Raw genomic sequence first — 25,647 nt, 5'->3', positions numbered from 1 at the left:
GTTGACGTCTCTAAATTATCCTTAGATGGGTTTGTACATGGTTGCATGTTTCCCAGTGATAAATCGGTCACCTGCCCAGGGTGAACCCTGAGTCTTTTTTTTTTAAATAAGTGTATTTGCTTTTTCTATAAGCAGGCAAGTAAAATGGTCTGAATGAATAATGTGGCTCCTTAAATAATGTACAGTTATTTTAAAAAGATTTTACTTGTGTTTAGTTCACTTTTTGCAGTGCTAGTAATTGAAGATGAATGAGATATGAATGAGTTTCGCTACCGTAAAAAGAAGAATGTCTGAGGCTTATATCTTATGCATCTACAAATGACATGTGTCAGTGAAGATGTCTGTATACATGATATGATGTTTGTAAAATAAAACAATTAAAATCTTTTTAAAGATATTTTACTGATGCAGAAATGAAAAGCATGTGTAAAAGTTTGGGCTCAAGTTCCAAAACCTGAGGGCAAGTTTTGAATGGATGTCAATCACAAATATAACAATCCAATCAGGGAACAGATGAGTTTGTTGGGTTGAGGCACTACAGAGCTGCAGCCTCTTTCCTTATAGTGGGACGTTGAGATATATATGGCTTTAATTTAGCTGCCCTCAGACTTTAAAGCATATTACCCATCCTCCACCTTTGTGACTAAACATACCATTTCCAAACATAGAAAAGGTTTGGGAACTTGTGGAATCAAAGTTTGTCATTACCAAAATCTGAATTGGTGTGAAGTTTAAATTATAGACTTAGAATTTTAAATATCTCAAAAATCAAGACTCTTTACACAGATTTATATCTAAATATGATTTTCCGCATTAAAATAATTTGTTTTTGGCCAAACAATTGCTTGCTCTGCTTACCAGCAGATACCACATGTAAATGCATGTCTATTTAAAAATATGTATATATTTTTAAAAATATTTCCAAAGGCACCTGTTTGCCAAGTTTGCCTCCATTGTTTTCAGTTTAAATTTCTGAAAACAATGTAAAGTTCCTGCAGATCACAAGATCTCACCAATATTTGGAGAATCTGAATTTTAAAGATGTTGAACCTGAGCTGATCAAAGTTTTTCCAGGGGTAGGATTATAATTGGGAGCAAGTTATCTCATCATTTGAGGAACAAACAGGTCATCCAATTTGCCTATCCAGAAATTTAATTGTCTAGATTAGAAAGTGCTTTTATTTTAACTACAAATATCTGCTTATATTAATTTAGTTTGTATAAATCAGAAAAAGATGAAGTAACATCACTTAAATATGGTTGCACTGTTTAGTATATGGGCCAGAAAACAGGCCTTGAAGCCCCATAAAGCTTAATATGAGTCACAGTAGCCCAAGGGGCTGTCAAGGTTTTATATTCTGTCCTCTGCAGATTGTGAGAAAATGTCATCTTGGATTCCAAAGAAGAAAATGAAACCTACTGGGATTATTGCTGCCCCTAGAACACCTGCTCAAACATATAGAAACTTGGGTGGTGTTTTCATTTTCTGACAGTATTTAATGAGGAAATGTGTACAGATGGTGCTTCAGACTAGCAGGCAGTATCAATAATAATAACCACCTACTTTAAATATACAAAATAAAGTATAAAGTCACTGAATGTTTGAGAAGAGTTGTGTTTACTTTTAGCTAATGGATATACTTTGTCAAATCATGCTGGTGAAGATTGTCAGTCATCCAGGTCATAGTCAGTTAAAAAGTTAAAAAACAAACCACTGGACTTTGTTTTCCAAGTTTGAAGACGTTTTACATCCAATTCAGGAAGCTTTTTCAATAAAGGATTTTCTCCAAACACAAAATCCCAGTAAATCTTAAACCTAACAAGACACTTAGACAGAGGCTAGTGCATCTTTAAGACAAAACCCCCAGACCTAAGATGAGTGGAGTGGTGTATAGAGTTCAGTGCAGTGAAGGATGCTGTGATCCTTATATTGGAGAATCCAAACAACCTCTCCACAGACGCATGGCTCAACATAGACGGGCTCATCCTCCGGACACGAATCGGCGTTCCATCTACACCTTAAGCACAAAGGACATTCATTTGAGGACAAGAATTTTCAAATTTTGGACAAAGAAGAGAGGTGGTTTGAAAGGGGTGTGAAGGAAGCCATTTATGTTAAGTGAGAAAAAACAACCTTAAACAGAGGGGGTGGCCTCAGGTTCCAGCTCAATAAAGCAATAGAGTTGATTCCTTCTCGCTATCATCTCAACCCCCTACTGCTATGCAGGGGACCAAAACATCTCGCTGGTCAGCCAGGCCAACAACGACTTCAATGACTATGATTACTAAGGGATGGATCTGTTCTTTCGGTTCAATTTGCATGTTTTCAAAGCCATAACAAGGCTTTGTTGGGCTACTCTATAAAGCTTGGAACTCAATGCTAATCCAGAAATTTTTAATTGAAAAAACCTCCTGGATGGGAAGCAAAACATCTTCAAACTGGAAAACAAGGTCCAGTGTTTTTTTTTATTTTTTTTTTTACTTTTTTTGGAATCTAGCCAATCATGTTGTTTTATGAAACCCTTTATGTCATGTGATCCTCCTGAAGTCATACATTTTTCTGGAATGGTTTCTTGTGATTGATATTTCTAGATTTTCACTTGTTTGTTCAATATTCTACAAACACTGATCACAAAGGATGACTACAGCTTGCAAATGCATTCCACAGTGGGATTGTTTGGAAACACTTGGAGGTAACTGAAGTGGAAAAAATAGAATTTGTATATCCTGTGAAGGTAATTTGAATATTGTGCTGCAGTGTGTTGTGAATTGTATTTCTATAATTAGCTACCCCTTGTTTTCAAAGTGATTTGAAGTGCTGCTTCTATCCCATGATTCGACTCTCTTATTGTATATACCTTACCCATTTGGGAATGTTAAAATACTAAATATGATGAGGAAAAGGGTTGTTTGTTATTTTTTGCTTCATTCAAACTTGGAACATCTGTTTTTTTTCCTGCACTGCTGAGGTCAAAAAAGTGGTCAAAGCACTGTGATGACAGGAAATAGGTTGATAAATTAGGAAAATTTTCCTCCACACACACACACACACCCACCCCCACACACACACACACACACACACACACACACACACACACACACACACCCACACACATCCACGCTTTATATTTTATATGGGGACAATACTGTAAAAGAGTTTTATCACCATGACTCTGGTGGAATGAAGGTGTTGTACAATGAGGAACGATCTGCTTCAAAAGAACCAATAACTGGTTTCAGTGACACTCAGAAGGTTTATGCACTACTGTGCTTCAATGGGAAGAGGATGGAGGGCATACAGTTTCAAACTTCTAGACACATACTGTATGTTTTGGAGTACCTGACATAAAAAGAAGCACCATAGCATTGGACGAGTAGTCAGAGCATCAGCTGGATATGTTAAGAATGCTCAGAGCAGTAAAACTGTCAAAGTATAGACACAGTATGCTGTCCTCTGGCGGCATCCAAATGTTGTATCTGCCACAGATGATAAGTCTTTCATAAGAACGATGAATATTTCCAAGGACATTATCAACCGATGGTTTCCTAATCTTAACAACCTTCAACTGGCATTACATTTTGAAAACACATACTATTCTCTTACCCTGTAGTACTTAAAAGCATTATATCAACAGCTGATGAATGGTAGACATCAGCAGAAGAATAGAGTCCAGATTGTTCTTCCAGAAGATTCCCAGACGGCATAAATATTTCCAAACCTTACTGAAGACTGCCAAGACTTGGTCTTTCCATGAGAGGTTGGCAGAGAGGGGAAAATCAAGCAACTTGAAGGTGTGGACCCTCTCCACACATACACCACTGATGTTGATGCTTCGATTTTGTGCCTCCCGAACACGATTTAGCTCTTTTTGCTTTCTTTAAGTTGTTCAGCCAGATTGTTATCTTAATACCAGGCAGATAGCCTCCGAACATACTCTCTGCAGGATGCCTCATCTCTGTTTGAGATGAGTCTGAACAATGTGGTATTATCAGCAAATCTGATTATGAGCTCCATCACATGGGTTGGACTACAGCCATTATGTATGTAGAGACAGTTCTGAAGAGAGTTGGTACTTGATGTGTGGTTGGAGGAGAAGTGAGGGCCAGTTGTCAGAGTCTGAGGCATGTTAGTTAAAAATGTTTTATTCAGGGTGGGGGAATTATTACTTTTTGGTGCTTACTATATCTGGTTTGATTGTGTTTAAAAGCTGAGCTGCAGTTCAACAAAAGCATCAAACAGAGCTGTACTTCTGCTCCAAGTGGCTCAGTATAGAGCTACAGCAGTGTACCGGTACTCTGAATCTGTTTGTTTGTTGACTAAGCAAATTAGTGGTGGTTGGAAAGGGGTAGGTGGGTGGAAAAGTCTTTGATATGCTGATGAACCAGTGTCTTGATGAGGTTGGGGATCCAATTAAAGATGAAGGTGGTGGGCAAAAGCTATAAGCACCTTACAAGGTGCTTCGCCTGGAGTCTTTCTGAGGGTTGCTCACAAGATTACCTGCATGTTGTGCTTATCTAGCAAATTAGGTTGGTCCTAGGACAAAACTGGGAGGAGATCAGATGAGTGCTATGGTGGTGTCAAACTGAACAACACATCTACTAGTGACACCATATAATCATCATCATCATATAATCAAAATCATCATCATAAACTCTGGAATTAGTTGTGTTCTAAATACCCTACCAAACCTTTCCTATGTCCGTGCTGGATAGCTGAGACTCTATTCTTCTCTTTTAGTCCTCCTTGCCTTTTAGCGGTTGTGGTGCTTTTAGAGAAAGAGTGTCATGTAAACTTTGGTGTCTAGTGGGATATAGATAGCTATGATGATCACTACTGTTCTCTAAGGAGAAAAATATGCTGACATGTAATAGTAAGCTGGTGTTTATCAATTTTCCTTTTGTTGTTACTTTAGTCCTCGTGTACTGTAACGTTCTACCCTGCTCTCACCAAAGTTTTTCTGTTTGATCGGTTCAGGTTTTCTGGACAAATGAGTTAAATCTTTGGAATCCCTACCACGGCATCTCCAGGACACATAACCATAATTTTACTCCTGATAGGTCTGTGCTGTCACAGGTGCAGAATTTCATACTGTGTCTTTCTGGCCATTTAAGATTTAATTAATTGAAATACATGTTATATAATTCACTCTATTGTAGGCAGAAGGCCCCTACAGATTACTTCCCTTTTTGCACAGTAGATCATTATTGACACATATGTATCCCCTGCAGGCTTATCATCTAACAAGCTTGGAGACGAATTGACCAGAGACATCCACAGGGAGCCTTCCTCTGATTACAACTAAAACTTGGCACAGTCTCAGATGTGCAACACCTACATAATCCTTAGAATGAGACTGTTACTGAAATCAATTTTAGATGCTTTAATATAGTTGTAATATAGATAAATGCACGAAAAATGAATACACACTAAAACAAGTGAGTAGAAGAAAGAAATGAAAATACTTTTAATATGGCAACTACATCTCCTGAATGTAGTTTGTCAGGGTCATTGTTTGACTGACTTTATGTAATTTGTTTTCAATAAGGGATTTAGAAGACATTTGTGTTACTGGAAGAACAATTAACAATATACAAACAATAGATTTGATAATAAATACCCAATTGGCAGCAGCAGTTCATTACCTCCTTGTTTAATTCTTGCAGATTGAGTTGCTCTACCAAATAAAGATTTCAACCAGAAGTCTTAAAAGGCTGGTGTCCTGTGACTTTGGATTCTTCCCTGGTACAGACATCATGATTGAACAACTAAATTGCCTCCTCGGGTTGAAGTTGTGTTCTAAGGCAGGGGTCTTCAACATTTTCCAGGCCAAGACCCCCAAACTGATAGCGAGATGGAGCGGGGACCCCCTAATTATATATAGTATGAAATTGTGTTATATCAAACTGGTCCCATAGTCGCTTTATTACAGATGGTGTCATGTAACGAAAGTAATTTCTTATTAAAGTATTTCTGATTCTGATTCCTGGTTGATGGGACAGGTGTTGTGAATGAAATGGTGCCCAGCTTGAAAGAGCTCCTGTGTGTCGCTGAATGTTGGCATTGATGACTGAAAGACATCTTCAGCCTACATTTGTCTGTTTACTACACTGTGTTGAATTCATGTTAAGCCGGGCTTACACTGTGCGATTTTTTATTTTTGGGCAGACTTTCCAGTCCTGCGAGAATTTTCCGATTGGCCCGACTTTCAGCCTGATTGTGCGTTGTTTAGTGTACAGGGGGTAACAAGGGGCGATGAGCCTCTCACGACCAACTCCAGATCAGGAATCGTGAGGTCGGGAGAAAATCAAGCATGTTTGATTTTCTCCAGACCGTCGTGGGTAAATCGCTCAGTGCACAAACAAGCACTCTTCCTCTCAATCAGACAAAAACACAGAAGCATGGCGGGGGTGCAAGTGAAATGGATTTCTTTCTGTAAAATTGACAGACTGTAGTAGCCACGTTTGCTCAGCCATGTCTTTGTCCAAATACGTCATCGCCTTTTCTTTTAGGGCTTTCAACACAAAATTGCCAAGGCAGAACGTTTCACTGTGGTGAGCTTCATATTGCTCTTCTACTCATTTGGCTTCCACATAGATGAGTCCCAGTAGCAGCATCTTTCTCCGTTGCTGAGTCCGATGTGGTTTTTAGACGTACAGTGTGAGCAGGTAGATCGCATCAGAGCGTCGGGGCGCACATGCATTGTAAGCTGTGAACTCACACTGTACGACAGCTGCAGCTGCGTCCAATGACTGAAAAAATCGTACAGTGTATGCCTGGCTTTATTGTGTATTTAAAGACATGTCAATCAGAGGAAAAAAGTACAGGGGGAATATAAAAAGAATGTCTAATCAACTAAAACTTTCGCGACCCCAATTCAGTATCTCCGTGGACCCCTAGGGGTCGCGGACCCCCTGTTGAAGACCTCCGCTCTAAGGTATCAAAGTATTCATCTTTTTATTTGGTATAGGAGTATTAAAGTAGAGTGCATGATGTCTAGATCACAGGCCCTCATTGACAAAATTTTTATTTCAAAACTGGGGGTTCAACATGTTTTCTAGTAGATTTTCTCTGTTTGTTTCCTCAACTTTCACAGTGCTGTGTCCAATCACAGACCAGATTCAGTGACACATCTGATGTTTGTAAAGTGAGCCTCTCAGGAGTGACAGCCGTGACAGCCAATCACACAAAAAAAGACGGAGATCCAATCAGGAGCTTGTGGGTGGTCTAAACTCAGGGAAGCAGGTTTCAGCTTGAGCTGCGGCTTTCCGCCTGGTCCTAGAGCCAAATGAGTGTCGTGTACTGTAGCGTAACATTGCTTTTGGACAGTAAAGACTGCAGGGGACCAAAACGGACTTTTGAAGAAGTGCAGGGACCCCGCTAAAACATGACATCTCTGCAGGGCACCAATGAGTGGGGTTTGAGAAGAAGCTTCCTTTGTGGTTAAGATGAGGGAACTTCTTCAACTTAAAAGAAAAACAAAAAAACCCTGGTCTACCTCTCAACAGGTGTCCCAGTCATCTGAAGAGTTGCAAATTCCACCCTGGTTCGCTCTTGCTACCTTTAGGGTGATCATTATTCCTTACTCACCAATTAGATTCCTAAGGCTCTATGGTCCTGAAAGAGGATTTCAATCATATTATAGCTGGTATTAGGCATGCTGGGTCAGGATGGCTCCATCATCATACATAATGAGCTGTTGTTCTTTTTTTTCATGGCAAGGAAGGAAACTACTGTAACTTTCTATGTAAAGTGATATCACAGATTGAAAAACTTTTCAAATGGGTCACAATCCAAAAAAAATACTCAGGTCTTTTTACTTTTTTTATTTGGATGTTCAGTACAGTAGAAATGTGGGATGGACGTTTGGGCATTTTCCACAAGGAATGAAAAACACCAGCTTTCTATTAAGGCTTGTGTACATTGTTTTAATGCCGGCTGAATGGCAGCTGGCTCTTCATCAACAGAGACCATAAGACTGGTCTGTGGAGCTGTCTGGGCCTGCATCATTAAAATGTGCATGAAGTCACTGTGAATGTTGATTACCTACTAGAGGCCATTACACCCAATTAAAATTCTATCACAGTGGCAACGGAGGATGACGTAAATTAATTTAGCCATCACTGTAATAATTAAATCATGATTTTCAAATCCAGAAGATTATTTTAAAAAATAATTTATTGGTTTTCTGGCATCAGTCATGAACAGTTAATGTTACTTAGATCAGGAGTTTAAATATCAGATTTGACCACTTCCAGCATATTAGCTGATTGGATTTAATAATTAAAATGGATCAAGGCAGCTAAAGACCACATTGTAATGTTTTTTCAATAATTATTTTAACAAAAGACTCAGAACTGTTTTATTCTGAGCTCTATAAAACTGTAAAACCTTTTTAATTTTATGGTTACAGCAGGAAGGCTTTTATCAAAGTTTGAAATGATAAATTATTCATTTTAAAGGAAAAAAATATAACCCTCAGATAATTTTATTTCTGAACTGTACTGAACTGGGCAATTAATTATTTTGTTCTGTTTAGAGAGGAAATTTTTGATCCCTTGGAGTTCTAAGGATAAATTGGTATCGTGTTGCCCCTTCTCTACCTGCTGCTGTGCACTACTGGTTGCTTTTATACTTTTTCTATTTTTTAGACAATAAAAATGAGGCTAAATGAGCTAAATTAATTCTGTAATAAAAGTAAGACTGGAAGCTAACAGAAGCCTATCAGCCAGGCTTAAAAATGTAACATTAACAAATTAAACATGTTAACATTTTTAAGTGGATAAGAGTATTTGGAATAGTATTCTGACTACTGTATAAGAACCGATACCAGAAAATGTGGAGAATTATCAGTGGTCAATTCCTCGGGCAATATTATCATTTTGAAAATGTTTGTGTTAAATCAGGCTTTCCCTTTCCACAGCAAGGCACTAAACCTCAAGTACGGCAGCTGATCGGATGAGCATTGCTAATGTATTTGGATTGTGATGGCTGCATTTACAGCCACACAGATGTGGTAACAAATATCATTTGATATTCAGTTTCTTTTTCATATAGGGTTTCATTAACAGAGTCATTTCATTATTTGGAATTTATTTATCACCACTGAAGTGTATTTAAAATTAGTTTGCACATTCTGGTTTACCCTGTTCTGTTATGATTCTGTTTCAGTTGCTCTAGTTCCTTGATTGAGGATCCAACAGGTGGCTATACCACATCAGTGCTATTGGGGGGGGGTGGGGTTTTGCTTCATTTGGTTGAGTTAGGTTTGTGTATGTTTTGTGAACTGATCAGCCATTATTTCAGGTTTTATTTGTGTCAATAAGGCAGGGCAGCTTGTTTGAGTTAGTTCAGATTTTTTCTTTGACTTTGTACTTGTGACATTTTATCTTTTTTGGGTTTAATAAAAGAACCCTGTTTTTTTTTAAATACACCTGTGCCTGACTGTCCTTACTGCTTGGTCCATTGTTGTGTTTCCTTATGTGTGTAATCTTTACAGGACTCCACAGCTGATCAAGACAGTCCTTTTTTTTAATGACCCGGTGGTGAAAATGTTAATTAAAGAAAGGGATATGTCCAATATATATATATATATATATATATTTATTTATTTATTTTTTTTTTTATCAGAGTAGGACCTCAAAATTCAACCAGACACAGTGGCAGCATTATCAGCATTTCCCTGCTTTCGGGTGAAGGAACCTCCTCTCAAAGTCCTTAGAGAAGAAGGGTTACTAGATGTGGACTCCTCAGCAAAGCCCAGAGAGAGGCTTGGTCTGGTGGATGTGTCAATGTAGGCTTGGATCTCTTTGAGAGCAAGTGTAACAACACTCAGTGGAAAAGGAAGCTAAGGGAAGTGCAGAGACTGACTCAGTAAAAGGTTAACCATTTTGGATTTCCAAAGGAGAGACTGAGTTTGTGGTGCAGGAACATAAAGGTCCATATGAAATAAAACAGAGTTGAGGAGAAGGATCGGAAGAGTAGACGAGACTAGACGAGGCGTTGGTCAGGAGGCAGAAATAAGGTCAATGCCCAGAGTTTAATAGGCTAGACAAGAGTTCTTAGATCAACAATTCCTTTCCATGACAAAACCAAATGTAGAGATGAACCAACACATAAACGACTCAAGTTTTGTTGCGTCTCTAATCATCATGTTTAACAACACAGGGAAATATTTCTCTGAAAGATGGCCTTTTAAAAAAAAAATAGAAAGGGCTACAGAGTGAAGTTCTGGAAACAACTTGGAGAAACTGTTTGGGAAAGCCCTGCAACATGCACAGTATAAATCTAATCAGCAGAACATAGGAGTGTTTTTTAAATATGCTTAGTTTCAAATACTTGCAGCCTACTAGTGGTGTTGCAGTGAAATTACACCGTTCTTATAGTTTCTGTTTGGAGATCGCCTATTAAAATGTAATTGTTAAAAGGCAGAGACAAATAATCCAATAGCTCGTTATTCTGTGCAAAGTTCCTCAGTCACTGAAAGCAGTATTGGCCTTGCGCAAAGTGAGGTAATGTGTCATTTTTTAAATAGTCTCCAGATTTTATTCCCCCATATGAGCAGCCTAAATACAAGATATTTTTTTTTTTTATGAAAAAAATATTTTATTTAAACTAGCCTCCTACTTTGTTGATGGAGCACAGCAGAAATTAGCTGATTTGCAAATATCAGTGTTTCTTTAAACTCGGCCTTTGTCTGTTTTTTTAAGTTTTGCTTTGTGTGCTGTGTTTTGAACCTTCATGCTAAGAATAGTTAGTTGCATTTAAAAGATCCTGTCAGCAGTCTTATAAATGCACACCCTTTAGAAGGCGGAGAAAGGATTGACCTTAACAGGTTTAGTCTAAAATAGCTGGTATACAAATTAGCACTAAAGAGCACCTTTTATTTAACTTCTTTAAGAATGCTCCTGTAAACGTATAAAACCTAACCATAAATCTTCTTTAATATAAAGGGGTGTTGACAGGTTGAGTCATCTATCTTTTATCCTATTATCTCACATTGTATCTCTTGCATATTTTCACATGGGAACTAAGGAACGGAGCGTGATTTTCTCCCTGCTCTTGATCCAGCCTCTTGTTTTGTTCAATCTTACTTTGTGTGGCATTTTACAGCCTGATACTTGACTACAAAGTCTCACCCTCTCATTCCTGTTTCTCCCTTCTCTTCCCTCCCTGTCCCTTCTATCTTCCCCTTCTATGCACCCCCCTTTAGCAACAACCAAACTACTGGAGCTTCAAGGTCAGTGCCAGCATTGTGTTTGTGTTGCGGGGCAAAACTGCGCCTCTTAGAACATTTGTCTTTTAATAGGATAACTTCACTGTGTCTTTGCATGTCTGCCTGCCTCATCTCCATTGCATTTTGAGTTGGTCACATTTTTGGCACCCATTCTCTCTGGTAACTGTTTTAACTCTTGCCTGACGTGCTGCAATCATTTCACATCAGCCATGGGTCTTGTTAGCCTCATTGAAATAGGCCATTAAAGCTTTTTCTTGCACAGATTATGCTTTTGTCTAATTCTGTATCTGTATTTTTTTTACTAGCAAATCTAGCAATTTAAATGGAAATCAACCTTTTCTGACAAGTAGATTAAAGGAGTCGGTGAAATATCCACAGAATAATGACAGAACCATACCGAGAGTAACATAAAAACATTTGTTTAAGGTGGAGCTACAGGAGAGACATTGATAAATTAAATGAAAATTTTTTGTATCATTTTGATCCTCAGATGTTTTCAGAAAAAATCAACAAACTCAGACTCGTGAAAGTGTTCAGATTTTTAACAAGAATTGCATGCACTGCAATAAAATAAGTTTAAAACTAGTAAAGTAAACTAAACATTGATATATATTGTATTTGCATTTTTTGTGCTGGTTTCAAGATCCATGAAAAATCTCAAAACCAGCTCAGCTCTTATCTCTGCTAAAAATAATATGACTGGTTCATTATTTACCAACAGACTAGATGAGACGGGTAGAAACTCTGAAGGCGAAACTCCTCTGAGAATTTCTTCACTTTTAAAAATACACAGCCATACCAGTTTGATTATATATGATATAAATACTTAATACACTTATTATATGTTACTGTATGTAAAGCACTGTGCAAAAGTCTTGAGTTTTTCCCACCATTGGAGTTGGGCTCCTTTTTCCACACACTTTATGCTACTTATCTGACCATTTGAACATGCATCAGTTAAACAGTATGTGCCTAAAACTTAGGGAAAGTGTGTGAACCTTATCAAATACGTAAACTGCGTTTAAATATTTTATTGATCAAACACATTGGCCTTCATGGTAATATAGGAAAAGGCTGCTAATCAAGGGAACTTAATTTGAAAGAAATTTAGAGTAATCCAACAGTTGAATAGATTAATTAGGTTTTAATGGCTGCCCTAGTCTTGATGCATCCTAAATCATTTCACCGGGCATTTAACCCTGGTAAATTATGAATTAATGAACTCGGATTCGTTTTGCATCTGCTGCGCATGTAGCATGTTATTTTAGCACAATAAAAAAATAAAGTTGAACTAAATACGCCTCAGTTGTGAGTTTAAAGGTGTTCATCCCTCTGGGTAATTACTCTTGGGGTTTGATTCGCTGAGGATGAGCTCTGTTACACCCAGAGTGCACATGTGGAGACAGCTGTGAAAGTCAGTTATCGAGATGAGGATTTATTCATCCCCTCATCTTTTCATTGCTAATGTTAATGCAATCTTGACTCAATTACACATTTTAGTCATTGACAGAAAATGTGGGAGACGGGATGAGTTGTGTTGAGTCATCGCCAGCTTCACGCCCACTCTGCTACAGTACAAACACATGGTCTGCGTCCAGGATCTTTGAATCACTTCCATGCTTCTCAGAGTGTGGCCTATCTGAAATATACTACCGTAATTGGAAGTTAATTGTAGCAATAACAAGCAAGATCCACAGGGAAATACAGTAAAATGGGATGAGTTGATCTAAAACATCTTTGCTAAAACTGTAATTCTCTTTGGCTTCCCCCATTGATGATTTTATTGTCCACTTACTGTTAGAAACATTTAGGATTTCTGGGATGTCTAAGGATGCGCTTTTTGAAAACTTCCTAATTTTTATTAACTGAAAAGCAGCTACTTTAAACTTAAATAGCTAGATTTAACCTTTAGTTTAAAGATTATACTTAAATTCTGTGTTTTTTCTCTCAAGGTTGTTTCCTCTCAGAGCAGCAAATTGATACAAAATGAATGAAAAGTGGTTATTTATAGTTTATTTCTCCTTAACCTTGAATAAATACTTACACTCTGACCTGTTTGTTGATCTAATGTTGTAGAGTATCTGCTATCCAAAGCTCTTTCTGCAGCTTTCAGCATCTTAACCATAAAATGACTCGATACCTAAATGCTTCTTGCGGAGCTTATGCTGACACAGTGAATGTAAACTCTGCCAAAGGATTTTCTATGATGGAACAAAAAGGAAAAACTGCTGCTTTGGGATTAAATGTCATGTAAAATGTTTGGTGGAACTAACATTAAAATGTCAAAGGATGAGGCAGGATAAATAAATCTAAAGCCAGCAGTAAATGTTTCCAAGTTCCATCCTCTATATCTGTGTTCCCTACTGATTTTTTCTGTTCACCCTCATTCTCCCTGTAGCCTTCAAAATATAATCTTTTTACAGCTTGTTAAACTTAGGTCAGTGGAAGGCTATACATCAGGAAAAATGTTACCGGCATGCCAAACTTACACATACGACAAAAATGGTATCCAAGCAGTACACCGGGTTATAAAGAAAATTGGGAAAGTATTCATAGTGCTGTACTTTCTCGAAATTTAGTTGTTACAGCCTCATTCCAGATGGCATTGAAGCAATCTCTGTCCTCAAAATCCAAAGCCCCCATTATAAAAGGTAAAACATTTTAAGTTTTTTACTAATTTATCACAAAAACCTAAAGAAATCAAATGTACACAAGTATTCAGAGCCTTTGTGATCAAGCTCAAAACTGATTTGTGGTTCAAAGTGTTTCCACTAAATGTTTCTATAGTTCAAATGTAGTCCACCTGTGGAAAATTTCAGTTGATTTGAAATCACTGGGAATCAACGGGAAAGGGACACACCTGTGTTAAGGCCAGAAAACACTGAATCCGATTTTGTGTCGATCCGACAGAAAACGGTGTCAGATAAGGTTGTGACGTTTAGCGCACATTGAAAGTCAATAGACATTTTATGACATGATTTTACGCAATGGGGCTTGCATAGATCCCATTGAATTAGACAACATGTCTATTTTAGCCTGACTGCGCAGCAATTCAGCAGCAATTTCATGACTCTAACAGGAGAGACGTGGTTACAAATTAATACACATTTAGGGTAAAATACAAAATAAAATCTATTAATCGCACGGGGAAAGAGTCAGTGTTGGGGTTGCACAGAGCAAACACAGCAAGAGGGACAGAGTTGTGCAGACACTTCACTCGCATTGCCTACTGATGGTGGTCGGAGGGACTGGTGGCTCCAGTGAACGGCAGCCTTGCTTCTGTCAATGAGCCCCAGAGCAGCTGTCGACACCATGCTTGCCACCATCAGTGTATGAGAGTGTGTGTGAATGTGAGAATGACTGAATGTAGTGTCAAATGCTTTGGTCAAGTCCTCTGACTTGAAAAAGCGCTATATAAGTGCGGGCCATTTACCATTTAACCTTCTATATGTGCTACACCACTAACGATCCTGGTAAGAAGAGGATTAAGGCATGACTTATTTAGACACAATAAATCATGAAAAGCCTGATGCTAATCGATCAAGCTATAAAGCATAACTGAAGGCTTTGCTTGTTACTACTGATAGTTTTTATCTTAGGCCCACGTTTAAGCTCATCAACACACTTTTAAAATTGAGAGCAGGTAGACATTTTACTACCTAAAATGTGTGTAAAAGTTGCTAACATGATGAATGATAACAAGGTGTGTGATGGAACTGTAGCTCCTTAAAAGTATGGTAACATAGTTTCCTTTCTGTAATGGTACATTCACACAACCCCGTTTTTTTGTGTTAAAAAGGCATCCAATGCCTTAACTTAGATGCTTGCGCATTTGGATGTCAGACCCTTTGGATGTTTGCTGTTTTAGATGCTCGGCGCCCAGGATGTTAAGCTGCCGTGTTCTTTTCCTTGCAATCCAGACGTTATGCTGTTTTTACTTTGAGGAGTTAGATAAATTGTTTTAATGCATGTTTAAGCGAGATACTACCCCTCAAAATATCTTCTTTGCTGTTTGTTCAGCAGGAATAATGTCCTACTTCAACATTCTGTTCTTTTTCTGAGCAGCAGGCCCTTCAAATACTGGTATTAGTGCTGGGACTCCCTAGTGAAAGCTCTATGAAGCTAGTCATGCTGCCACTCGTAACAGCTGAAAGTTAATATGAAGCATATTTTTAGGTTCGTGTTTGCAAACTGCAAGTATCAGAATGTAAAATCAAAAATTTTTGCTATCAGGTTTTGGTATTATAGGTGTTATAAACTGTTTTGCTACAATTTAGTGAAAAATAATTTTGTGGAGCAGAAATGATTAGAGATCCATTCTCCTTTTTGATGAACAGTGGAGTTTAACCTCTTTTTAGATCCATTTTTCATAGTTTTATATTGACAGCTCTACAAAGCGATTGAGGTTTCCATGTAGTGTCTGGCTTCTGAATCAGTCTATGCAGCTGCAAATATTCAGATTTCGCAACTCCAGCGTCAGTTGCTGTAGATGCTGGAAATGCTGCAAGAGCCCCCACCTGCATCGTGCTGTTGGACGCTCCTCTGTGCCATAGACTTTGTATGTAAACCAGACGCCCTGATTCTTAAAAAGTGTTTGCTGTGAAAATATGGCCTGCAGGTTAATTTCTGAAAGCAATAGATGATATTGACAAATCTCTAATGGCTTATTGTAGTGTTTAGCTTTAAAAAAAAAAGGGTAGTAATAGAAGCTCCCTTTGTTATAACTGACAGTTTTTATCTTAGGCCGACAATAAAAATTGTAAGTTCTACAATAGCCATGACATTAGGAGGCTTTATTCATAAAGAGCAGTGTTAAAATTGCGATAATTTCAATAGAATGGATTTACTCTAAAACTAGGCTAAGTAACACAAATTGATAACATTCTGCACATAAATGATTTCAGCTTAAATAACATAAGCCGAAATATACTCTAATTTCTAAACCTATGCAGCAGGAACATATCTAGTGATGGGCAGATTTTATTGTTGTTTCAGGTATGTGACATGTTTCCAGTCAAATCCCCCCTGAGTCATTATGGAGAGAATCAAGTTTGATGCTTTGTTTACGTAGCTAGTTCTACAAAATGGAATAGGGGTTCAATTTTGGCAATATGTCCCAAGAGAAATGCTAGGGATGTTCCATTACTATATTCATATCAGAAATCAGTCCAAAATCATGCAAAAAACCAAAGTTGGAGTGTACTGGCCTGTATCTAAATATCCAATATTCTGTTGCTGATAGAAACACTCCGCTTTCCTTTTTAAAGTTAATGTAACCCATTCATTAATTATATGGTTAAACACCTATTGTTGTTAGTAATGAATGATGTTGTTATTTGTGTTGATGATTTGATATGCATATGATATACTGATAACTGAGACCCATTACCTAAAGCATTTTAGGCTAGTTTATCTATGCTTTTATTACAATCATTTTTGCTAAGACTACTTTATAAAGGCAGGGTGCCATCGACCACAGAAGTCCCAATACAATTTTTTCATTTCTGATACGAAACTCATATCGCAGCTTCAAGATGAGCAGTTACAATATTAGCACAAATCGTATGTACTTTTAATACTTATTTTTATATTTTAGAATGTTAGAAAGGGCTTGACCAAGTAATATTGTTAAAACAGGGAACAAAAGTCAACAACAAAAGGCATGAAAACAAGTGAACCATGTAAAATTAACCTATAAGTTTCAGAAAGCTTAACAGAAGCAGAGAGCTTGTATCAGCTTGAAAATATCGGAAATTTCAGGTGCCAGCTGATTAAATCCGATATTAGTTTTTCATATTGGGACACCCCTACTATCAACAGTGTGTTAATCTTTCTAGATAATTTTGTTCAAGATAGTTGCTCACCACCTAATGGCCCCAGTAAGCATCTAAAGCTTATATAAGGCTTTGAGAAGTTAGCCATTTTGCAACACTTTTGCTTGTCTCTTCATGCCTATATATTGCAGATGATGAATTTTGTTTACATAGGTTAGTAAAGTGTACAAACTTATAAAAAGTTTTCTATTAAAACATTCATAGGATACAATTTTGCTGTTTTGCCTAGCTCTATGTCTCACCAACCAGAGAAGTAATTTTGAGTTGTTGTATAAGAATTAACAGGTAAATCCAAGCTTGGAAACATGGGTGGCTCTATTTTTTGGTTGGTGTAGTGATTTATCTTTAGGATACAGATTTAAAAATCAAACACAACTTAAAACAAGAAATATACATCCATCTTGACCCATCTTCCCTCTCCTCCCAGCTTTGTTTTGAAAGAAAGATGAAGACTATCCTGCTGTATTAGATAAAGCAATTGATCAGGATGATGTATAGCTCTGTGTTGGAGGTTTATCTTAAGGTTGTTTTCCCGTATTGACGAGCAGAGATTTACTAGACCATGTTGTCTACTTAGATAAATTAAGATATTTCTGAAAAAAGGAGCTGGAATCTGTGTTAGTTCACAAATCTTAAATAGAAATAATGTGCGCGTCTTAGATTTATTTTAGACTGCAGGACACAAAAGCTGGCCTGGATAACTTTAAATACAAAATCTTCTCATAGCTATAAGTGGGCATGACACAGTCTTCTTCAAAGACTGAGACACAATTTTTAAAGTCTAAAATTTAAGGATCTAAAGCAATTGAATCTGGAGGTAATAAGAGCATGGATGTGAGTTGCAAGGTCTTTATCAAGACTGTAATATTTAGTTTTGGCATATGAATGTAATTGGCTTTGACAACTGATGGAAAGGAACTGTCTAAGATAAAGCAAGAATATTACTTAACCCACTCGGAGGGGTACGATCACCAAACACAATCATTTTAGTTTTGCTTTCATTAAAGGCTCCACTAGCCTGAATCATTAAGGAATAGCCTGTCATGCAGGTGGTCAAAGCATTGCGCCAGTTAGGCCGGACCAATAACGACCCTAACAACTTCCCACCACAAAGGCATGGGCCAGTTTTGGGTTAACTTGCAGGTCATTAACGTCCTTAACGACTCCCCATCACAAAGGGGTGGACCTGTTTTTGGTTCAGTTCGCATGTTTTCTAAGCCATAATAAGGCTTTTGTTGGGCTATTGTGTAAAGCCTCGAACTCAACACTACTCCAGACATTTTGAATTTTTTGTGGATGGGAAGCAAAATGTCATCGAACTTGGAAAACTAAGTGCAGTGGTTTGTTTTAACTTTTTTTTTTTATATATATATATATATATATATATTAAGGAATAAGAAGATTGTGATTGCACAGGAGAGAATTTACGTTTGGGAATTTAAAACAAAGTCACCAGATTAATAAATAGTATCTGCACGGATTCCATTTATAGAGGTTCAAAGGTGTTATGCCAGAATGTATTATGCTTCCAATAGTTATGTAAGCATATGGAAATTAGAACCAGGGCAGAATGTTTATTCATGAAGATCAACATTGTTTTCGACATGCAGTTTGACTTGGTTTAGAAAACACAACTAGCTGCCAAAAGTTCTTTACCAAACGAAGGTAATGAGTCATTTTTTTCACAGGTGTGTCTGATTTCTCACCAGAATACTGAGTTGTGGGGGGGTCAGAGTATATCACTTCTTGGACTCTTAGATGATCTAAAACAATTAGCTGTGATCAAAAAAAAAAAAAAAAAAAAAACGAACAGGAAATTTTACCAATTTCATAAACTAAATTTAACATTAAGATAAAGATTTCAAACATAAATGTTCTTTACACACTTATCAACTAGATTAAAATAAAAACTCTAAAAAAAAAATACTCTGTGTCATGTATAAAAAAAAATAAAAAAAAATGCATGGGACCCTTTAAAAAATACTATGTTGAACCTGATGGAGACTGGATTCCCTGAGGTGTTCTGTGCTTTGACCTTATATCTGAGAACAGAATCCAGATTGGGCTTTTTCTTTAAGCCTCACAGCTGTTCCTTAAACTGTGAAACGAAGCTAATTCATGAACTAATAGATAGTTAGAATAGCTAACATGTTTTAAATACATGGCTGAAATTTGTAGAATTCTGTAATGTACATTAGCAGCTTTCAGCATTTCCCTCCCGTGCAGCTGATGACAAACATTTAAGCTGCATTTTTTTGCATCTCCCTCTACTTTTGGTCTGCAGCACATTTAGGATTGGTTATCCCTCTCCTTCCTCTCTGGGAGCCAGGCAGCCTCTTCTCCTTACTGATGCAATAGAAGCCCCTGCAGCACAGCACTGCTGAGCTCATGTGTGTATCTCTTTAATAAATAGTCCCTGCTTATTTCCCTTTTGATGTTACCCTGCTTCTCTTGCTTACTAAATCCACACAAACAGATATGGCGCTTCCTGTGCAAAAAGACATAGGTTATCAGACTGTTGCGCAGTAACAGATGCGCGTCCACGCACGTTAATGCATACATGGACCTGCAGTGGCCATGGAAACTGAAGGTGGATGGATTATGCAAATATTTCAAGCGTGCTTTAAGACTCACACTCACGTGTTCTCCTGCATCCTGGGGCGGGCGGTGGAGATTGTCAGCTTGTCCACAGGGGTGAACAGATTCCAGCAGCCGCCTGTAACTGCTGCTGACAGCGTCAAAGACACAATAGAGCAAAGTGCTGCATAATTCTCACCCTTTCTTCTCTCTCAGCCGCACTTGGGCAAACATTAGTGCTCCATTTTAACATCTCTATTCTTTCTGTCTGGAGTGGCTGAAGTAATCACAGCCTATTGTCTCCTGTCTTCGACAGAGTATTTAATTCAGAGGAATGTTCCAAACTGTGGGCTCAGATAAGGAAAGCCATTGGCAGTATTCCACTAATTCATCAGCCTTCTTTATGTTGGAGTAAACCCTGAAGGAGGCAACTGTTTGATTTTAATTATTCTAGTTGCACTAAAAAGTGACACAGCAGAAGGAATCCTTCAGGAGAGAAATAATTTGATTCTCAACAATGTTGTTGACATAATATTATTTTTTTTCTTGGAGGAGGGACTCATCAATTTTCCTTTTTTTTGGCTTTGAGTCAGATCTCTGCCTTTTTCTCAACTACTAAACGTAAGGGATTCATGCTTCACGCTTTTACAATCAAACCATAACGACTACCCTCAGGAGTGTGAAGAATCATCCAGTTAAGCATGAGGAGATTATAGAAAGCTTTCACAAGAACGAGATGAAATGTTAGTGAATGTTTTGGGCAGGGAAACTAGGAATCTAAATTTTTGCAAGATCACAAAAACTGTTTTGAAAGAATTTGTCATGCAGTCTTCTACTACAATTGAATGTTAGGATATTAATTTTCTTTACCATCAGATTTAAGACTTAACATGTTTATTTAAACATCAGTATCACGTGGAGATAGACCGAATCGTTGGCCGGATGATTCTTTGGACCAATATTAGTGTTTTTTTTTTGTTTTGTCTATTTTGTATTGGCTTCAAAAAATAAAGAAAAATTAAAGTTGTTTTACACGAAAAATATTTTGTTTGGCTTGCTGATAAATGTTTATTTATTATTTTTTGTTTTAACTTCTTTAACATTTACTATCGTTTTTATCATTATAGAGGATTGAAAAGCACTGTTGGCTTCAAGAAGTAGCCCTATAAAAATCGGCAGCACAAATCTGGGATCGGATAGACTAATGTCAAAATAATTGGTATCACCAATTGGCCTTAAAATAAACTGTATCCGTCTATGCCTATGATCATTAACATGTTTAAATATCTCCTGTATTCAGCAGTCAGCCCTGGTCAGCGGTGGATGAGCATTAGAAAGGTGTTTTTCTTTGAGCTGAAGCTGCTAAGAGAGACCAGGTGGTTGTTGATGTTACTTGAAACCTGCAATCATCTGTAAGAAGTCAATTTTTGGTGGCCTGTTTCTCTACATTAGCCTCTCATGCCCTGTCTAAAGCTCTCCTTGCACACTCTTAAAGAAGCCATGCAATCTAATGATAATGGCTGTTATTCACTTCATCAAATTGGTGGTGAACTGAACCTTAACGGCTGGAGGCTCTGGACTGGATGGCTGATCTGGACCTCTCCAGAAGGATTATAATAACCTGATTAGTAGATACTTACAGGAACTCTCTCTATAAATTCCTGTCATCCTAAATCAAACCACTTCCATCAGAGCAGAGGCTGTTAATCACAGGGTAAAACTGTATTAATTAGCAGAGACCCTTCCTGTAATCCTCTGTTATTCCACCAGGTAGGATCATTTTGTGGGGCTGTGGCACCGACCACTCAAACCAATGCTTATGATACAACCAGACTATATTCTGACTTACAGAAGCACTCCAGCTATTAAAAACAAGTCTCTGCCCTTTTTTTTTAAACTAAAGATATGCCAAAGGGTGAGGTGATGAGTCTAGTAGGACATGAGAGAGGTGAACTGCAATAAGAATCATGCTACCTGTTAAAAATAAAAAGCTATTTCTTTCAATTTGGTGTAAAAGATTTCATTTTATTAGGATGATTAGTGTCATAAAGCCAAAAGCCAGTCAAAGGAGAACATGCTGATTTATAAACGTCCCTAAACATTTAGAAAACCTTAAGTTTTTTTTTTTACTGTTCTAAAATAAATGCAGCTTTTTCTTTAGGTGGATGCTGACTGATTACCAAACAAGATTTCTTTCCTTGAATATCAGACAAACGACATGAATGCAGTTCTTTAGTGAAAAACCTGATGGAAGATCACTAAAAGATCACTAAAATCCCTGTAAATATACATCTGTCTTGACACCATATTAAGCTTTTCTCCAACTTTTTAAAGAAGCAACTTTTAAATTCATTTGCAATGACGTGGGACCCTGTTTTATTTTAACTGCAACACTATTAAATATTTTAAATGTGAGCAAAGCTTCGAATCTTGGCATTATAGTCAGGATATTGGTGTCACGCCAGCAAAAATAAACTAAACACTGAAGCTATTCCCTCCTTTATGCAGTTTAACTTAACTTTAGATTACTCTGCAGACTGAAAAATCCTCCTTGAGGCTGTTTATCTGTCCCTGCACAGCTTAATGCATTAGCATTTTCTCCACAAACTGCAAAAAAAAATGTTGCACAGTAAAAGAAATAAAAGCTAACTGAACCCATCTACTTATTGGTTTTATATACTTTGAGAAGCATGCATTGGCAAAGAAACTGGATGAATTTTTTGAAAGCAGCTCTATAGCTGGTGCTCAGTTAAAAGAGAGAATGTGAGGCTGCATCAAAAGGAAATCTGATCCCATCTGCTCAGCTTCACTATAGCTTCACGGCAGATCGGTGTTCCTTTTGACAGGAAGATGCAGACTGGATTCTTGCATCTGTAATGTCCGGTGGGATGGACGTCTGCAGCCTGGTTTGAAGTCATATTGGCACAAATCAGTGGAATCTACATCAAATGTTTGTGTCTGTTTTAATGTGATTTTTTTTTTAGAGATGCATCATTCAGTCAGATTTGTCTGATATGATTGGCTCTCATCGATATTTGGTATATCTAAGAGCTTCCACTATTTCCCTCTGTAAACATCATTATAAATGTTTGGGAAATGTAGACTAATTTATATGTGGACAACATCTCACAAATCCTTTATGTGGTAAATCCTAATACTTTGCATTGTAAATGATAAAGAAAATCAGAGCAGTTGGTCAGACCTTAAAGATAATCTGGAACCAGTACTAGTCAGGAACAGCTTTATTAATGCATTTCACTTTTTAATTGAACCCAAAGCTGTTCTTAAGTGTTCAACAAAACTATCTGTTTGCGTCTAACAGCATCAGAAGTTTAAGCCTCTTCTTGAAGCCCTTGAAACAATTTTGAATTCTGTTCCTGTGTCTTATTAAAGGCTAATGTATGACCATAGCAGGTTCCATACAAAAAAAGACTTCCCTGCCCCAGTGGTTCCATATCTGTCCCAGTGAGCAGGCTCATCTCTAACCCATTCATATGGCTGCCTCAGAGGCCCTCGTGCTGTTCAGCTGTTGATATAACGCTCGGAGGAAAATTACTATTCCCTAACCAACCGCTGATTGTTTTCTGCCTCTAAAAGGCTTAAAGTGTCTGATGGCTACAGTCTTCCCCAACCAGCACTATGTTGCCTGTGGCCAGAATCACACACCGGCTCTTTGCTGCCATCTGCCAATAGAGCTAGGGCTGTTAAGAGGTGATCAAATGGTTGAATTTGTGTGAAGGATTCAGTTTTTTCAAAGACAAAAAAAATTAAAAGCATGTAGCTTCAGAAAGAAAGAATTAGTTCAACCAGTGGTTACAGATTTTAGTTCTTTAGGTTATTATACAATACTAAAATGCACAAAAGTGTGGCTTTTATTGTTTTTAGCCTCCTCTATTCTAACAAATAGAATGCTAAATAAAAGTTACTAATTGCCCCACATGGGTGTGTCAGTGAGTAGTTTGAGGTTTAGTTTTGGGAGGTAGGAGACAGAGATATTCTCATCATGTATACATGCATGGTTGCTCTTGAGAATATCTGGAAGTCAAGCCCCCTTTATTGAATCATTTTGATATGTGAAAAGGGAGGATCTAAATTAAAGTTTTCCTGCATCTGTCCACTCCTCAACCTGCCTCTGCTACCTCAGGTGCTAAGATCGCCCACTCACATCACGAGGCAAACATTCGCTAACAAATGCCTCTTCATAAGATGCGACACAGAGGCTCACAGCAGAACATGCTGGTTGACACTTGGAGCCTCACTTGCTTTCAGTGATCCGTTCAAAAGGAAAGGAATGCCATGTACCATGGTATGCGGAGGTACAGTAATGTCCGTGAAAGCTGTGGGGGTCTGGCAGCTGGGTGGGTTGGGTTTAGCATATCCCAGATGAGCACAGCTGTTTTCACCAATCAAGACTTCATGTTTTAGCTGCTGGGAAGCTTATATAGGAGTAGTTACATTCAGAGTGACCTGCTAATATTGCTTCAAATATTGCCTGAAGATGATGGTGGAAGAAGAGGTAAGTTTAGCACAACTCTGAGCTGAAATGGCAAACTTTATGAAGTTCAGAGCAGCAGAATCTAGAGAGAAATTAGATTAAGGTAACTCTTGGATGGCTTGGTTGTCTGTTCCAGCATGTATTTGGGGGTTACTGATACTAAATGAGATTTCACTGGTGCTAAGTGATGGGTTTTACATGTTGTTTTTTTTTTATCCCACAAGTTACAGTGGCCAGAGTATTCATATCAGCAAAATAAAAACTGTTTTTTTTTGTTGAAATATGGATTGAACTAAGCTTATTCAATAAAACCAGAACCAAAGGGGTATTATTAGCCAGTTATTACTCTATTACACATTTATTCTATTAGTGCTCTCAAATCTGGAGTCTATATCAAGTCGTGACAAAAATATTTTTGCAAAGGTTAGGAAGTTAAATCTCAGAGAGGTCAAATTGTTGAACCTTTAATGAACAAACTATATTAAAACTGCAGAACAGGAAGCTTTGCAGTGAGCTTTTAATAATCCCATCTGACACAGCTGCTGCAGGACTCCTAATAAACACCACAGCAACGGGCCTGAGCCAACAATGTCACCCTGAGAGGCTGACAGAGAAAAAGGAAAGTTTAATATCTCACTGATGTTTATCAGATAACCTTTACAGTTAAAGGCAGCGCTGTTCTGTTTGGTTTTGATTTTTAACACTGACATAAAAAACTGGGGAAGGAAAGGTTATTTGAAGAAAACAACATTTTTAGTGTTACCTTTTGGATTTATTGATTGATAGAGAAGATCAATACCAGTGCAAGCACTGGGGTTCTTCCACATCTGCATTTATACGGATATTATTGAACAACTTGCCAAGGATAGTCTTTGCACTGTCGCAAGCACAGAAGAACGTTGAAGCAGCTGTTCAGTATTAGAATGATGTTTAGCTCTTAAATTTTTTTTCATTAATCTTACTGATAAAGGGGAGCTTTGAGATAGGCCTGTATTTCTGTAGGAGCAACTTGGGCAAGTTGTTAATTTTCAACAGCTGTTTAATAAATGCTGTTTTAGAGCCTGTGGTAAAACGCCTGACAATAGTGTTATTATCTAAGTCAAATCAGATATTATGTCAGGAAAACATTCTTTAGGAAAGTTGTAGAAAAAATATTAAGGCAACGGGAAGAAGAGCTTTATTGGTGTACATTCATCATCATTTATCAGCAACATCTTCCAAGCTTTTTTTGTTTATTTAGCCCATTAGGACATTTTGTTAAGATCAGTTCTGGGCAGACACAATATTGGTATTATACCTACAGTAATTTACAGACTGCCCTTAGGAGGTTTCAAGTTTTCCAAACCAAAAAGATAGCAAGTTAATTGCTGGTCTTAATGAAGTGGAGTCCAAATACCCCACTTACAGGATGGTTTATTAAGCCGCTGACTGTGTAAGGGCTCCTCTTCCCCTAGGGTGTAAATTGACCAGAGCCTATATGGATGGGATTGATTCATAAACTAAAAAG

At 37.6% G+C, this 25,647-nt stretch overlaps 1 protein-coding gene across 2 annotated transcripts in view; it reads left to right on the top strand.

Moving 5' to 3' along the window:
- The window catches only part of LOC107104584 (SRC kinase signaling inhibitor 1-like), a 72,876-nt gene that overhangs the window by 3,473 nt on the left and 43,756 nt on the right, over positions 1–25,647 (top strand). For both annotated transcript variants that reach the window (XM_015404617.1, XM_015404618.1), the window contains exon 2: positions 11,211–11,237. The gene's annotated coding sequence lies outside the window, so the exon portion shown is untranslated. The remainder of the gene's footprint in view (positions 1–11,210; positions 11,238–25,647) is intronic.

The sequence above is a fragment of the Cyprinodon variegatus genome, unplaced genomic scaffold (assembly GCF_000732505.1).
Source record: "Cyprinodon variegatus isolate N-32 unplaced genomic scaffold, C_variegatus-1.0 Scaffold1804, whole genome shotgun sequence".
NCBI classification, from domain to species: domain Eukaryota; kingdom Metazoa; phylum Chordata; class Actinopteri; order Cyprinodontiformes; family Cyprinodontidae; genus Cyprinodon; species Cyprinodon variegatus.
This window is presented reverse-complemented; position numbering and strand designations above follow the sequence as displayed.